Below are 16,511 nucleotides of genomic sequence, written 5' to 3'. Positions count from 1 at the left end.
AAAAAAAAACAGATTTGAATAGAAATTTTGATGTTCAAATACAAGAAGCAAGAGAAGCATGAGAAGGTAGGGAAAAGAAATCATTAGGAACTAATTAAACATGAACTATTTGCATTCTTACATGGAAAAACAATATTTGTAACTGATGAAACTTTTCTCAGTATGAGAATAGTTGAAGAGAACATATATGTATATGTATGTATATATATATATGTGTGTTTATATAGGAGGGTATATGTGAGTCTGTGTATATATGTGTACATGCATATACATAGACAAAGGGCATAGGATCAGTTGAGTAGGTAGGGATGATATCTAAAAAATAAAATTAAGAGGTGAGAGAAGAATATAATGAAAGGAGATAGGAAGAGACAGAATAGGGTAAATTATGTCATATAAAAGAGACAAGAGAAAACTTACAATGGAGGGGAAGAACAGAAAGGCAAAAGGGAATGGGTCAACCTTACTCTCATTGAATTTGGCTTAAGAAGGGAATAACATACACAGTCAACTGGGTATCTTACCCTACAGGAAAGTAGGGGAGGAAGAGCATAAGAGGGGGATGATAGAAGGGAGTGCAGATTGAGGGAGAGGGTAATTAGAAGCAAACATTTTTGAAAAGGGATAGAGTCAAAGTAGAAAATAGAATAAGTGGGGGCTGGGATAGGATGAAGGATAACATAGTCAGTCTTTCACAATATATCTACTATGGAAAAGTTTTGCATAACTACACATGTACAACCTATATTGAATTGCTTATCTTCCCAGTAGGAGTGGGTGGTGAGGGAAGAAGGGAAAGAATCTGGAAATCAAAGTTTTAAAATCAAAGGTTAAAAATATTATTATTATTATTACTTTACATGCAACTGGGAAATAAGATATACAGGCACTGGGGTATAGAGATCCATCTTGCCCTCCTGGAAGGTCAGAAAGAGTATGGGGGAGGATAGAGCAGATTGGGGGAAGGGACAATCAGTAGGATCTCTGTTTTGGGGTGGTGGGTGGGGGAAAAATGGGGAGAAAATTTGTAACTCAAAATGTTGTGGAGATGGATGTTGAAAACTAAAAATAAAATAAAGTGAAGAGTGAAAAAAATAAATTGGAGATAACAAATAGAAAAATATAAATACCTTCTATTATACTTAGCTAAGTACAGTCGATTGTAAATTATTTATTGAAAAGGGGTTAGGGGCCTCTAGGTGGTGCAATGAGTTAAGTGCCGGCCCTAGAGTCAGGAGGATCTGAGTTCGGTTCCGGCCTCAGACACTTAACACACACACACACACACACACACACACACACACACACACACAACTAGGTGTGTAACCTTGGGCAAGTTACTTAACCCTAATTGCCCTCCAAAAGGCAAAAAAAAAAAAGAAAGGAAGAAAGAAAGAAAGGGGTTCCCCTTTTTAGAGCCCCTCACCCCCATCCCACACCAGGGCACACAAATATTTAATTAATGATTGTTAATTTGAATTGAAGAGATACCTGAGCCAGATTTGAACACATAAACTAGGAGAAAAGTTAACTGGGTCCTATAGGTCAAACATAACCTACATGGAGACAGAATATACAGGTGGCCACCCCTACTCCCCACCTCTTCTGTTATTTATTTAAATGGAAACTTTGTGAAAACTGTGAAGATTTATCAGCCACATCATTTTCAGAAAATCAGAGAAGTGGCCACTTAGGGGAAGCTGGGTGGATGTTTTCTCTGTACACTTTCTACTCTGCCCTAACACCCGAGATTACAGTTTCTCTCCTTATATGTCAGTTATAAAGTTATCTATTCTCAATGGCAGCAAGAAAAAAGATCTTTCTTTCTCTATCAAGTCTGGATCCTATTGACACTCAGATCCTGCAGATTTCTCCCTGGACAACTATCTTTGAACTGAGGACTTCTTAGGCAAGCTGGGAGTTTCCTGGGGTTTTTCATTTTGTTTTTTTTCATATCGATTTTGGAATTTTTAACTAGGTTTCTGCCTCTGATCTTTTCTCAGCATCTGTGAAATCCCTTATTTCCCACATGTTTTACAGAATCAAACTATTGGAGAAACAAACTTCAGGTGAACTTTGCTAAAGGACTTTTGCCCTGGACCTTTTTATCTTTGGGAACAGCTTTCGGAGAAAGAGAGGAAACAAGAGTACATGTGGATGGTCAGAGGTCCTTACAAGGCTTGGCCCTTGGAGACCTCAAAAAACAAAAAGGAATTCCTGGAAGAAAGTGAGTCAAAGGTTAGAACCCAATACAAGATGAAAGGTCATGATGCAGAGATAATTTGCTAAAATGCCTGGTTTTAAGGATTTGTATTAATCAAGAAAAGCAATGGTTCCCAAATGGTGAATCTAAAAAAAAATACATTTGGCCTTGGAATGCATTATTCCAGTTAATTGCATTACTATAGTATTTGCATATCATGGTGCATAAGGCAATGTGGCATAAAGGCACAGAGTACAGAACTTGGAGACAGGAGTCATGAATTCAAAAATAATTTCTGATATTTATTAGGTATTTAACCACAGGCAGTGCTTACTACCTCTGAACTTCAGCTTCTTCATCTGGACAATGAAGGTAATTATACCTATTGTCATTACCTGGTCATAAAGTTATTATGAGAATCAAATTCTATACATACCCATATATGTATGTGTATATATTTATATGGATACTTATATGTATATGTGTATATTTATGTATATCTATCTATCTTGTTTTACAACTTTTAAAGTACCACACCAATATCAGTTATTATTATTTTATATTCCAGGTATTCATTTCTAGTAAAGACAGAGTGAAGTTAAATTGTTGAGACCTAATTCAAATAAAGTAAGAAAGTTGAATCCTCATTCTGATCCTATAATTTCTTTCTGACTGCTCTTTAGAGATATGAAAGTGATAGGCCAGACAGATTAATGGCAGGCAGTCACCTACATAGTCTTCTTTCTTTTGCCTTCATTATTTATGTTCTATTCTGAATTTAACCAACATGACCCAATCTGAAGTGTGTGTGTGTGTGTATACATATATATATATATATACACACACACATACCTACGTATGTATATATATAAAACAGAACAATAGCAAGAGTTCTAGGTGAAGCCACAAATTTATACCATGTCCAACTTATAATAAATTTAGTGTTACTTCCAAAACTGTCCTGTTTATAACATTTCCCTCTAAATTTCCTTCTATTTCCTATTGTGCATTTTCAGAGATCTTTCAATGACTTTAGATTCCTTTCTTTTTCCCCCACTTAATAGTGTTTTTCCCCCAATTACATGGAAAATAGTTTTCAACATTCAATTTGATAAGATTTTGAGTTACAAATTTTTCTTCCTTCCCCCTTCCCTAAGACAGCAAACAATCTGATATAGATTATACATATTCAATCATGTTAAACATATTTCCACATTAGTCCTGTTGTGAAAGAAGAATCAGAAACAAAGGGAAAAACCATGAGAAATAAAAAAGAAAAGAGCATGCTCTAATCATTCAGAGTCCTTAGTTCTTTCTCATAATTTTCCATTATGAGGTTGGTTTTTTTTTTTTGGAATTGTCTTTGATTGTTGTATTGCTCAGAAGAGCTAAGTCTATCATAGTTGATGGTCATGCAATGTTGCTGTTATTGTGTGCCTTATTCTCCTAGTTCTGCTCACTTTACTCAGCATCAATTTATGTAAATCTTTCCAGGTTTTTTTTTAAGTCTGTCTGCTCATCATTTCTTATACCACAATAGTATTCCATTATATTTATATGCCATAACTTGTTCAGTCACTTCCCAATTGATGGGCATCCCCAAAATTTTCATTACCACAAAAAGAACTGTTAAAAAACATTTTTGTACATGTGGGTCCTTTTCCTTTTTTATGATACTTTTGGAATATAGACGCAGTAGTGGTATTGCTGGATCAAAGGGTATGTACAATTTTATAACCTGTTGGGTATAGTAACAAATCGCTTCCAAATGGTTGGCTCAGTTCCTAACTCCACCAACAATGCATTAGTGTTCCAATTTTCACACATCTTCTCCAACATTCATCATTTTCCTTTTCTGTCATATTAGCTAATCTGATAGGTGTGAAGTTGTACCGCAGGGTTGTTTTGATTTATTGTCTCTAATCAATAGTGATTTACAATATTTTATATGACTATAAACAACTTTAGTTTCTTCATCTTAAAGCTACCTCTTCATATTTTTTGACCATTTATAAATTGGGGAATGTCTTGTATTCTTATAAATTTGACACAGTTCTCTATATCTTTGAGAAATGAGATCTTTATCAGAAACACTGGCTGTAAAAATTGTTTCCCAGCTTTCTGCTTTCATTCTAATCTTGGTTGCATTGGTTTTATGCAAAAACTTTTTAATTCAATGTAATTAAAATTATCCATTTTGCATTTTATTGTGTTCTATATCTCTTGTTTGGTCATAAATTCTTCCCTTCTCCATAGAACTGACAGGTAAACAATTCTTTGCTCTGCTAACTTGCTTATGGTATTATCCTTCATGTCAAAATCATGTTCCCATATTTTTTTTTGCTTTTTAGAGGGGGGAAGGCAGGGCAATTGGGGTTAAGTGATTTGCCCAAGGTCACAGGTCTGGTAAATATCAAGTTTCTGAGGCCGAATTTGAACTCAGGTCCTTCTGACTCCAGGGCCAGTGTTCTATTAACTGCACCACCTAACTGCCACAATCATGTGCCCATTTTGACCTTATCTTGGTATAGGGTATAAGATGTTGGCCTATGCCTAGTTTCTGCTATACTATTTTCCAGTTTTCCCAGAAGTTTTTGTTGAACAGTTACTTTTTATCCCAGAAATTGGAGTCTTTGGATTTATTGAACAGTAGATTAGTATAGTCATTGACTACTGTGTCTTGTATACCTAACCTATTCCACTGAACTACCGCTGTATTTCTTAGCCAGTACCAGACAATTTTGATAATTAATGCTTTATAAAATAGTTTTAGATATGGCATGGCTAAGCCACCTTCCCTAGCATTATTTTTATTGATTCCCTTGATATTCTTGATCTTCTGTTCTTCCAGATGAATTTTGTTATTCTTTTTTCTAGCTCTATAAAATATTTTAAGGTAAATTGATTGTTATGACACTGATTGAGCAAATTAATTGAGGTAAATTATGATTTTCATTATATTAGTTCAGTCGACCCATGAGCAACTGATATTTTTCCAGTTATTTAGATATGACTATGTTTTTGTGAAAAATGACTTGCAATTGTATTCATATCATTCCTGAGTTTGTCTTGGCAGGTAAACTCCCAAATATTTTTATTGTCTATGATTATTTTAAATGAAATATTTCTTTCTATCTCTTGATGCTTAGCTTTCTTGGTAATATATAGAAATACAGATGATTTGTGTGAGTTTATTTTATATTCTGTGACTTAGTTAAAGTTGTTAATTATTTCAAGTAGTTTTTTATTTGATTCTCTAGGATTCTCTAAGTATACCATCATATTATCTGCAAAGAGTGATAGCTTTGTTTCTTCTTTGCCTAGCCTAATTCCTTCAATTTTTTTCTTTTCTTATTGCTAAAGCTAATATTCCTAGCATAATATTGAATAACAATGGAGATAATGGACATCTCTGCTTCACCCCCAATCTTACTTGAAATGCATCTAGCTTATTTTCATTACATATAATGCTTGCTGATGGTTTTAGATAGATGCTACTTATCATTTTAAGGAAGATTCCATTTATTCCTATGTTCTCTAGTGTTTTTAATAGGAATGGGTGTTGTATTTTGTCAAAAGCTTTTTCTGCATCTATTGAGATATTCATATGATTTGTTAGCTTTGTTATTGATATGGTCAATTATGCTAATGCTTTTCTGAATATTGAACCAATCCTGCAATCCTGGTATACATTCTACCTGGTCATAGTGTATTATCTTGCTGATAAATTGCTATAATTGCTTTTCTAGTCCTGCCTAATGTGCAAGGGGGTTCCCCAGCTTGTAATTTGCTTCTGCACTGCCTCTGGTAGACTTAGAGTTGGCCTGCTATGCCACTAGCCTGTTGAGCCAGGACTAGAGGGTCTTGGTTGCTGTTCTCTGTTGTTGCTTAGAGCTTTCTGCTGATTTGCCCAGACACTGTTTGCTCTGGAATGCATTCTCCTTTTATCCAACTGAGAAGGACCTCTCCTAAAATTCTTCTAATTGATCTTAAGTTGGAAAATTGTTTCACTCCATCTTTTTGTAGGTTCTATCGCTCTAGAATCTGTTTAGAAGGCTTGATTTAGCATTGTTTCTGGGGGAAACTTGGGAGAGCTCAGTCAGTTTCCTTGCTTTTCTCTGCCATCTTGGCTTCACCTCCATAATCCTTTCCTTTTTTGGGGGTGGAGGGTGAGAGGTCATGTTATTGCTAGAATATTCTTCCCCCAAAGACAATGAAAATGAGAAGAAAATACAATCCTTGTAACAGATAAGCATTGTGAATCAAAACAAATACTCACATTTTTCCTATCCTAAAATAGATATCTCACTCTGTAACCTGAGAGGTGGGTAACATGCTTCATCATTTAGTGCTTTTGAGTTGAATTTGGTCATTGCATTGGTCAGAGACCTCAAGTCTTTCCTAGTTATTTTAATTTACAATATTATGCTAACTTCACTTGGGATAAGTTCATACAAGTCTTCCCAAGTTTCTCTTAAACCATCCCCTTCATCATTTCTTACAACATAATGAATCAGTCAATTAGACAATATTCATTAAGGGCCTATTATGTGCCGGTCAGTGTACTAAGTGCTAGAACACAGTAATATTCCATTATATTCACATACCAAAATATGTTCAGCCATTCCCCAGTTGTTGGGCACTCCATTAGTTTCCAGTTCTTTGCTACAATTGAAAAAGCTGCTACAAATATTTTTTATATGTGGGTCTTTGTACAGGCCCAAGAGTAGTATCATCAGATCAAAGAGTATATAATTTAGTGACTTTGATAGCATATATACTAACTAAAGTTCATGCAGTACTTTAAAATTTGCATATGTATATATATAATGTGTATATATGATGTATATATCAGATATAGGATTTTAATTAAGATCAACTGACACCACGTCCATATGGAAACTGGGACAAACTGTATAAAGTACACACACACACACACACACACACACATCTCCAACTCGGTCTTTGTCTTTCTCTCTGTCTCTCTGTGTCTCTCTTTTCCCCTGACCCCTCATATCATTGCCCTCTTATTTTTTTAAACATTTATGTATGTATTTATTAATTTCCTATATTGTACATTTACACTTCAATAAACAAAATCATGCCTTCATATATATATAAGTATCTATACTCTTTCATATATACATATAAACATAAATACATGTATTTGCACTTATACATACATGTCTATGCCTGTAAGTATATAATTATTTACATATGTATATATATATACATATATATCTTCAGGTGCGTGTATTCTGTTTTTTAAAAATTTATTTACTTTTAGTTTACAACATTAAGTTCCACAATCCCTTGAGTTTCTGATTTTCTCTCCCTCCCTCTCCTCTTCCCTTCCCCCCTGGTGGCATACAATCAAAGAGAGTATCTACAAATACCTTCACATTAAACATTAGCCAAGTTGTAAAAAAGGATTATAACCAATGGAGTGAACAATGAAAATGAAGAAACAAAACAAAACAAAAAAGAGAGAGAGAGAGAGAGTAGTTTGCTTCAATCTGCATTCGGACTCTGTAGTTCCTTCTCTGGATGTGGATATCCTTTTCCATCATGAGTCTTTTGGAGTTGTCTTATAACCTTGCATTGCTGAAAGGAGCCCAGTCTATCAAAGTTAGTCATCACACATATGATATATTTGTAATTGTGTACAAAATTCTCCTGGTTCTGCTCTCCTCACTCTGGATCACTTTATATAAGTCTCTCCAGGTTATTATGAAGTTCATCTACTCCTCATCTCTTATAACACAATAGTATTACATTACATTCATATACCACAACTTGTTTAGCCATTCCCCAATTGATGAGCATCCCCTTGATTTCTAATTCTTTACCACCACAAAAATAGTTGCTACAAATATTTTTGTACATACGGGTCTTCCTCCCACTTCTATGATCTCTTTGGGATACAGTCCTAGAAGTGGTATTGTTGGGTCAATGGGTATGCACATATTTATAATCCTTTGGGCATACTTCCAAATTCTATCCAGAATGGTTGAATCAGTTCACAACTCCAGTAACAATGTATTTTAATGTTCCAATTTTTTCACATCCTCTCCAGCATTTATCATTTTCCTGTTTTGTCATCTTAGCCAATCAGTGAGATGTGGTATCTCAGAGTTGTTTTGATTTGCATTTCTTCAATCAGTAGTTATTTAGAGTATTTTTCATATGCTTATAGATATCTTTACTTTCTTCCTCTGAAAACTGCCTGTTCATATTCTTTGACAATTTATCAATTAGGGAATGACTTGTATTCTTATAAATTTGCCTCAGTTCTCTGTGTATTTTAGAAATGAATCCTTTATCAGAGATAATGGTTATAAAAATTCTTTCCCAATTTTCCACTTTCCTCTTAATCTTGGTTACATTGGCTTTATTCGTACAGAAACTTTTTAATTTAATGTAATAAAATTTATCCATTTTGCATTTCATAATGGTCTCTAACTTTTGTTTGGTTATAAAGTCTTCCCTTCTCCATAAATCTGACAGATAAACTATTCCTTGCTCTCCCAGATTGTTTACAGTATCAGCCTTTATACCTAGATCATGCACAGATTTGATTTTGGATTTAGATTTTGGTATATGATGTAAGATATTGGTCTATGCCCAGTTTCTGCCATACTATATTCCAGTTTTCCCAGCTGTTTTTGTCAATAGTGAGTTCTTTTCCCAGAAGCTGGGGTCTTTGGGTATATCAAACAGTAGATTACTATAGTTATTGACTGCTGTATCTCATGTACCTAATCTGACCCACTACTCTGTTCCTCAGCCAGTACCAAATAGTTTTGATGACTACTGCTTTAAAATCCAGATTAAAATTTGGTATGGCTAGGCCACCTTCCCTAGCCTTCTTTTCATTGATTGCTTTGATATTCTGGACTTTTGTTCTTCCAAACGAATTTTGTTACTATTTTTCTCTAGCTCTATAAAATAATTTTTGGTATATTGCTTGGTATGGCACTAAATATATAAATTAAATTAGGTAAACTTATCATTTTCATTATATTATCTCAACCCAGCCACAGACAGCTGATGTTTTTCTGATTATTTAGATCTGACTTTATTTGTGGAAAGTATTTTGTAACTGTGTTCATATAGATCCTGGGTTTGTTTTGGCAGGTAGATTCCCAAATATTTGATAATGCCTACAGTAATTTTAAAAGGAATTTCCCTTTCTATCTCTTATTTATCTGAATACATGATAGTGTATTCTAAAAGAAAATTCAAGGAAGCAGGACTTCCCTAAGCCTAGAGATATAATACTATTTTGAACTCTTAACTTCTATATAACATCAACATGACAAGGATTTGCTATTTCATAGGCATGGGAATGCACCTTAACAATGTAGACATTCTTTTTTTTTAAGGAGGGGGAAATCAAGGCAATTGAGGTGACTTGCACAATATTGCACAGCTAATTAATTGTCCAGTGTCTGATGCTGGATTTGAACTCAGGTCCTCCTGACTTCAGGGCCAGTGCTCTCTATTCACTGTGCCACCAAGCTGCCCTGAGAAATTCTTTTTGAAGAAGTAGAGATATTTTGGGAAGTTGCCTGAGGTTCAAAGGTTAAATGATTTTCCCATGATCACTCAATCAGTAAGTGCTTGAGTCAGAATTTGAAACCATGACTTCCTGACTATGGAACACACCACACTGCTTCTCTCTATGGAAAACAATTTGAAAAATTACCACTTAGTAAAGTAGACTGAAAATGTGTTCTGGAGAAGGGTTATTTCAGACTATCTGCTTTTATCAATTCTGCAGTGATCTATGAGCTACTTTTGAATTATTGCTATAAAATAACATATTTCTGGAAACAGACATATGCCAACAAGCAAAATATTCCTTCTATTTAAAAATCAGCTAAATTCATTCATGCATGTATGTATGTATTTAAGAACATATATATTTATACACATGTATATACTACACTTATCTATCATCTATCTATCTATCTATCTATCTATCTATCTATCTATCTATCTATCTATCTATTTATCTATCCATCTAATCCCCAACAGTTTGTTTTATTACCAAAATAGTGCAGGTCATTTCTGATTAACTTTCTTTGATTCTATCCTGTGAAAGTTACCCTATAACTGTGAGAGTTTCAGGGGATGTACCATTCATAAGGATAAACTGGCATGTAGTGTTTTGGAGAAATAAAACACATACCTTCCATGTCATCCCAGCAACCAATGACCCCCTGCTCAGTGAGTCAAGGCAAGCTCTTTGAAAATAAATTAATAATATCTCAGTGATATGCACACCCCCAGCATGGGACAAGACCAGAAGTTTTCATTTAGATGTTTTGCCTTTCAATAAGTACATCCATAGTCCCCAATGTAAAAGGCTAGAAGTTGTGATATGTGATATGCATTAATGTATGCACACATGTATATATGTATATGTGTAATATTCATGCACATGTATGGATAGATATGTGTAAATATGCAGAAATATAAAGAGAGAGCTAAGAAGAAAGGGAAATAAAAGAGTAGGAGAGAGGAAGCTATGAGCTGATCAGAGACATATATGCATATATGTATAGTATTTATATATGTGTATGATATGTATGTATATATACATTTATATGCTAACATATGGATGTTCCCATTAAATAGATGGAAAAAAACCAAATCATGGGGAGGTAATGGGGAGTGTTCCAAAGCCCCAGATGCTGGTGAAATTTATTTACAACCCAAGGGTTCATGGCTCCTGAATCAGTACTCAGTGATGCATCAATAACCAAAGACAACATACTGAGTCAATAAGTGTTTGCTCATTTGTGCCTACTGTCTGTTACCAAGATTGTGCTAGGGCCTCAAGAGAATGTAGGAAGTTTCCCTCAGATTTATATGAAATGGCCAGATCCAGGAGAGCAATTTACATCATATTCACAACAATATAAAGGGGGAAAATGAAAGCTTTCAGAACTCTGATCATGCACTAAGTATTAATGACATCTGAGGACTGATGGTTAGGCATATGACTGTCACTTTTTGGCAAATAGATTTTGAAATTTAAGTGTGGACTTAGGCAAGTGTTCAGAATTGGCTGATGTGTTGCTGTGTTTTGTTGAACATTCATTTTAAAAGGGAAAGATTCTATTGGGCAGGAGGTAAGTCATTGGAAATTCAAAGTGATGTAAAAATAGCTTTAATAAAATATTAGGAGGAAAAAAAAAACATTTTTGGAGAAAGTCCCCTCAAGAAGTTTTCATTCTTGAAGAGATATGACTCAAAAACATACAAGAATAAGAAAGTGCCTTTGTTGCAGCAGCTAGGTGGCATAGTGAGTAAAAGCACTGGCCCTGGAGTCAGGAGGACCCGAGTTTCGTTCTGGACTCAGACACTTAACAACCACACAAAAAAACTAGTCGTGTAACATTGGGCAAGTTACTTAACACCAATTGCCCTCCAACAAGGCAAAAAAATAAAAAAAATTAAAAAAATAAAGTGCCTTTGTGGAGATTAAAATTAGAATGCATCTTTTTTTAAAAATGTATTTTTAATTTATCTAATTAAATGAGCATTTCCATAACAGATTATAATAAAAATGACTATATATGTAACTGCAAATTTACTATGCATAATTTGCTATTCCTTTCAAATATACAACAAAACTTTCAGGTAAATTTATTTTTTTTAATTTTTTTCTTCTCTTCCTCCCTACTCCACCCCAGTCCATATGTCCTAAAATGTTTATAGGAGCTCTCTTCATGGTGGCAAAAAAACTGGAAATTGCAGGAATGCTTCCTTATTCATGAAGACTTCTTCATGATTTCCCTTTGGTAACAACAATCTACCTGGGACCTTCCATAGCATTTTTTTCATGATCCTCTAATATGTTTATCTTAAGATTCCATAGATTTAGAAATTGAAGAAGCTTCAAAAGTAATTGAGTCCAAACCTTTTGCAAGTCACTCAATTGCTCTAAGATACAGTGCATGCCTTTTTGTAATGGAGGTAACAGTATCTATAGTACTTATCTTACAAGGTCAATTTTAGGAGCAAACAACAGCTAATGATAATAGCTAACATTCATATAATGCTTTAAAATTCCCCAAAATGCCTTACATGTAACATGTCATTAAATCTTTACAGATATTCACTAACCCTGTGAAGTAAGTTCTATTACTATTCCCATTTTGTAGACCAGGAAACTAAAGGTAAGTGATTGGGAAATGTTACACAGTTAAAAAAGAACTGAATCACAATTTGAATTTCTCTCTTTCTGATTCCTCTCCAGCAATCCATTCACTATGACACTCAGCTGCCTAAATGATACATTGCATGCAAAACTATATATAATTTACCCAAAAAAGTAACTAGAGAAGCACTTTTGATCTTTAAAGCAGTTGGGACCCCAGGGGAAAGGAATGTCATTATTATCGATAACCCAATTGTTCAGTCACCTGTTATATCCATGATTCTCATCTAAGAGCAAAATTCTTTCAATCTCTAGTTCCTCCACATCTGCTGGGACATAGTTTTTCTATATTATTTTGTTTATCCTCATTCTTTTAAGGTCAATGGATTAAAATCATTCTTTAATTAGATTTGGAAATACATAGTAAGAAATGAAGTATTTATCACATAAAACAAAAACTGCATGTATGTTCCATTCTATTCCTATATTCAACCCCTACTAAGACAGAAAGCCACTTTTAATTTGGAGTCAGTTTGCCTTCCCATCAGTTTCATAGATACTTAAATATGATGGGAAGAGAGAGCTAAAGTTGACTATATCATAATAGATCACTAAACTACTTGTGAAATGGAAACTGTGCAAAGGTCGTTAACTTATGAAAGGGCTCCAAAGACATATCCATGATTCTCCTAGTCATAGTTCCATGGGGAGACTGGAACATAGAACCATTTATTCCTCTAGCATCCCAGGAACTGTGCTCTTCCATGGATTTGGCACTCCACTCCAGGATTTGTTTTGGTTGGTTGGTTTTTTTCCCCTCCTGTCTACCTCTATAAACTAACACTGAAATAGGATCTTACCCCAGGCCAGGACTAGAATTGACCCATTCCTATTGCTAGCTATTATTAAGCAATAGAGAGAATAGATGTGGGCTTAACCAGATATAATGGGACAGGATCAGGACCAGAGGACCATGTTCTATATCAAGCTGAAAAAGCCTATATGTAGTTGTTGAGAACCCCAGAGTCCAGTCAACAACCCTTTTACTTTCTGCTTCTTTATTGGAGCACTGCCAGAGAAAATCCTGCCGCATTTTATGGATCAGAGTATTTTACTTCTCATTTCCCTTTTGACCAGTGAGAAAAAAAGGGGAAAGATATTAAAATACCTCTCCCTTCCCCAAGTTCTAGTCATCAAAGTCTGTAATTAGAAACCTATTTCCTTTTCAGCATTTCTTAGTATGCCTACCCTGTTTGAACATTAAGGGACATGGCCATTAACTATGAATTGTGTCCAATGTATGGTATGAAATTGAGAAAGAAGATACTAATTCAAAGGCATAAGAAATTGTCTCCAATTCATAATGGGGAGGAAAGAGATCCAAATTGAAAGACAGTTTTCTATAGTTTGGGTAGATTTGAGTATAATCATTCATAGGAAACTTACAAATATGTAGGATCAAGATCCATTCCCTAATGGGTCAGTAGCTAAAGGATATGAATCAACAATTTTAGCAAGAAAAATTATAAACTACCAACAACCATAAAAAGAATGACCTGAATTACTAATACTAAGACAACTGGAAATCAAAAGAACTCTGAGGTTTTAGTTTTTGCCCAGCAAATTGGCAAAGATGACCAAAGATGAAAATAGTCAATATTGTATGGGTTAAATATATACATATATGTATATGTGTGTATATATATATGTACACACAAATATATATCCAAATGCAAACCATTTTGAGATTTCCCCTCATATCCATCAAATTAGCAAAGATGAAAGGTGAAAAAGAATGGAATAGTCAAAATTGGAGGGTCTATGGGGAGACAGCAACACTAATTCCTGAAGCTAGCAATTGGTCCGATAATTTGGGAAAATATTTTTAAATTATTCTGAGAAAATTACCCAAATATCCATATACCTTGACCTAAAGGCCCCACAAGTCAGAGACAAGAGGAAATATCCTACATACACGACAATATTTATAGGAGCAGGTAGTATCAGTATCGGTATCAGTAGCAGTAGTTACAGCAGCAGTGGTAGTAGTAGCAACAGCAGCAGTGGTAGTAGTAGCAGCAACAGAAGTTGCAGTAGCAATAGGAGTAGCAGCAGCAGCAATAGTATTAGTAGTAGTATTAGTATAGTAGTAGTAGTAGTAGTAGTAGTAGTAGTAGTAGTAGTAGTAGTAGTAGTAAACTGAAAACAAAGTAGATTGCACTGATTGGGATTGACTAAATAGACTGGTATGTGAATCTTGCTGAGTCATAATAAACAAAAAATATGAAGAATATAAGAAAACATAGCAGGGGTTAGATGAACTGACTCAAAATGAGTTAGATCCAGGAAAACAGCATATCTAAATGTCTATATCTATATCACAATTACAACAAATAAATGGAAAGAGGGGAAGAAGATAATGTTGAATGTTGTGTCATGAAAATGACCACTATGCATGGTCTTGAAGAAGAGATGAGTAAATGCAACTTCCCCACCACGTTGCAGAGGTATCAGCTGATTGCAGAACATGACATACATTGTCAGACTCAGTTGTTATGTTGACTAGTTGTGCTGAAGTGTTTTGTTTTGTTTTTCCTCTTTTTCTTCTTTGTTACAGTGGATAGGCCTCTGGGGAGGGGAGGATGAAGGGATATATTTGGAAAACAAGGTGATGTAAAAACACAAGATACTAATACAATTTTAACCAAGGAAAGTGATGTTTTTTTCTCATGATAACACAATTAGTAACTGTACAAGACAGGATTCTAATTCATGTCTCTATGCTACAGAACTAATTCTCTAGTGGCCATACCATGATGCTCGTTTGATTGGGATGTCAGGGTAGGTCCTCTTGTATTTACAGGAATGAGGTGCCCCAGGAGTCAATGTTGCATTAGTGAATATAAAAAAAACCAATCAGAGATTCCTCAATCATAGACCTCTTCTGTGTCCAAAGATAGCCTCAGACACAATACTTCATAACCACTTGGCCCAACTGAACACAGGAACAAATGAGCAAACAGTACTGCAAAGAGCACAGAGATTCCTTTTTCATTTTGTCTCCACAGACAATTCTGTCAGGTCTTATACAAACTCATCTGTTCAGATAGTATAATATTTTTCCAGCACGAATTATATTTTCCTTTTGTTGTCTTTAGTAAATTATCTCCCTGTGGCTTAGAGTAAGGCACTCGGGTTTGACCAGTGATACCAGTGGTTACTGATTGTGGAACAGGAAGCCCAACAATTATGTCCAGTGGAAGCTCACAGTTCTTTCTCCAGACCTCTCTCCCTGATTACCTGACTTAGGGAGCTCAGTTTGGTTTTTCCCCCAGAAAGCAGTGTAGGTTCCAGAGGGCCAGTCACATAACTGCTCTTCCAAGCATGATGAATCAATCCCTTCTCCTTGCAAATTCTGAGAACTAGAAGAGAGTGCATGCATATTTCAAAGTTACCTCTTAATACAATTATAGTTCATTTAGCCAGCAATTACAGTAATAGGAAGATTGGCAACCACAGCCATTTGGGCTCAGAAAAATCAATGATCCATGTGGCTACTTCTTCGATTTGTCAAGCACCCAATGATAGGGAAGGTCTGGGTAGCTTATTCTATTGCTAAGTACTCAGCTAAGGCCTTGATAGCCATACATGAGCAACATTCACCTCCAAAGGGATATCTGAGCATGATCAGGAGTAGCTGCTGTCTGGATTTGGACAGAAGCTCTGATGGAGACTTCAGCTCAAGACTGACCTGATACTTGGAGGATGTGGGCAAATGTTTATGCAATATAGAGAGGGTTCCATTTTCTCTCCTTCCCCCCAAACCCTTTCCCACTGGCCCCACGATCACTTTTCCTAAAAGTCTAAATCACTACTAGGTTGTGTAAAAAAGGTAAGGACATTATCTTGAGAAAATTTTAGGAAAAAATAACTGGGATTGATCTTCTAGTCTTCTCCCATTAGTACATACTCAGCAATTAGGTTATCAGATGAATTAGATAATATTTTGTGTCTTGAGGCAGAGTAGAGCAGATAAAGAAGCTTAAATGTTGGTAAAACATTAAAAAGATGGCCATTGACCTAGGTAGCCCTAGAATGATAATGTGGAGGAGAAACAAAGAGAAAGGAATGCTAAGA

The sequence above is a fragment of the Petaurus breviceps genome, unplaced genomic scaffold, assembly GCF_028583685.1.
Source record: "Petaurus breviceps papuanus isolate PSGF00001 unplaced genomic scaffold, PetGlider_PUasm1.0 90591, whole genome shotgun sequence".
NCBI lineage: Eukaryota > Metazoa > Chordata > Mammalia > Diprotodontia > Petauridae > Petaurus > Petaurus breviceps.
This window is presented reverse-complemented; position numbering follows the sequence as displayed.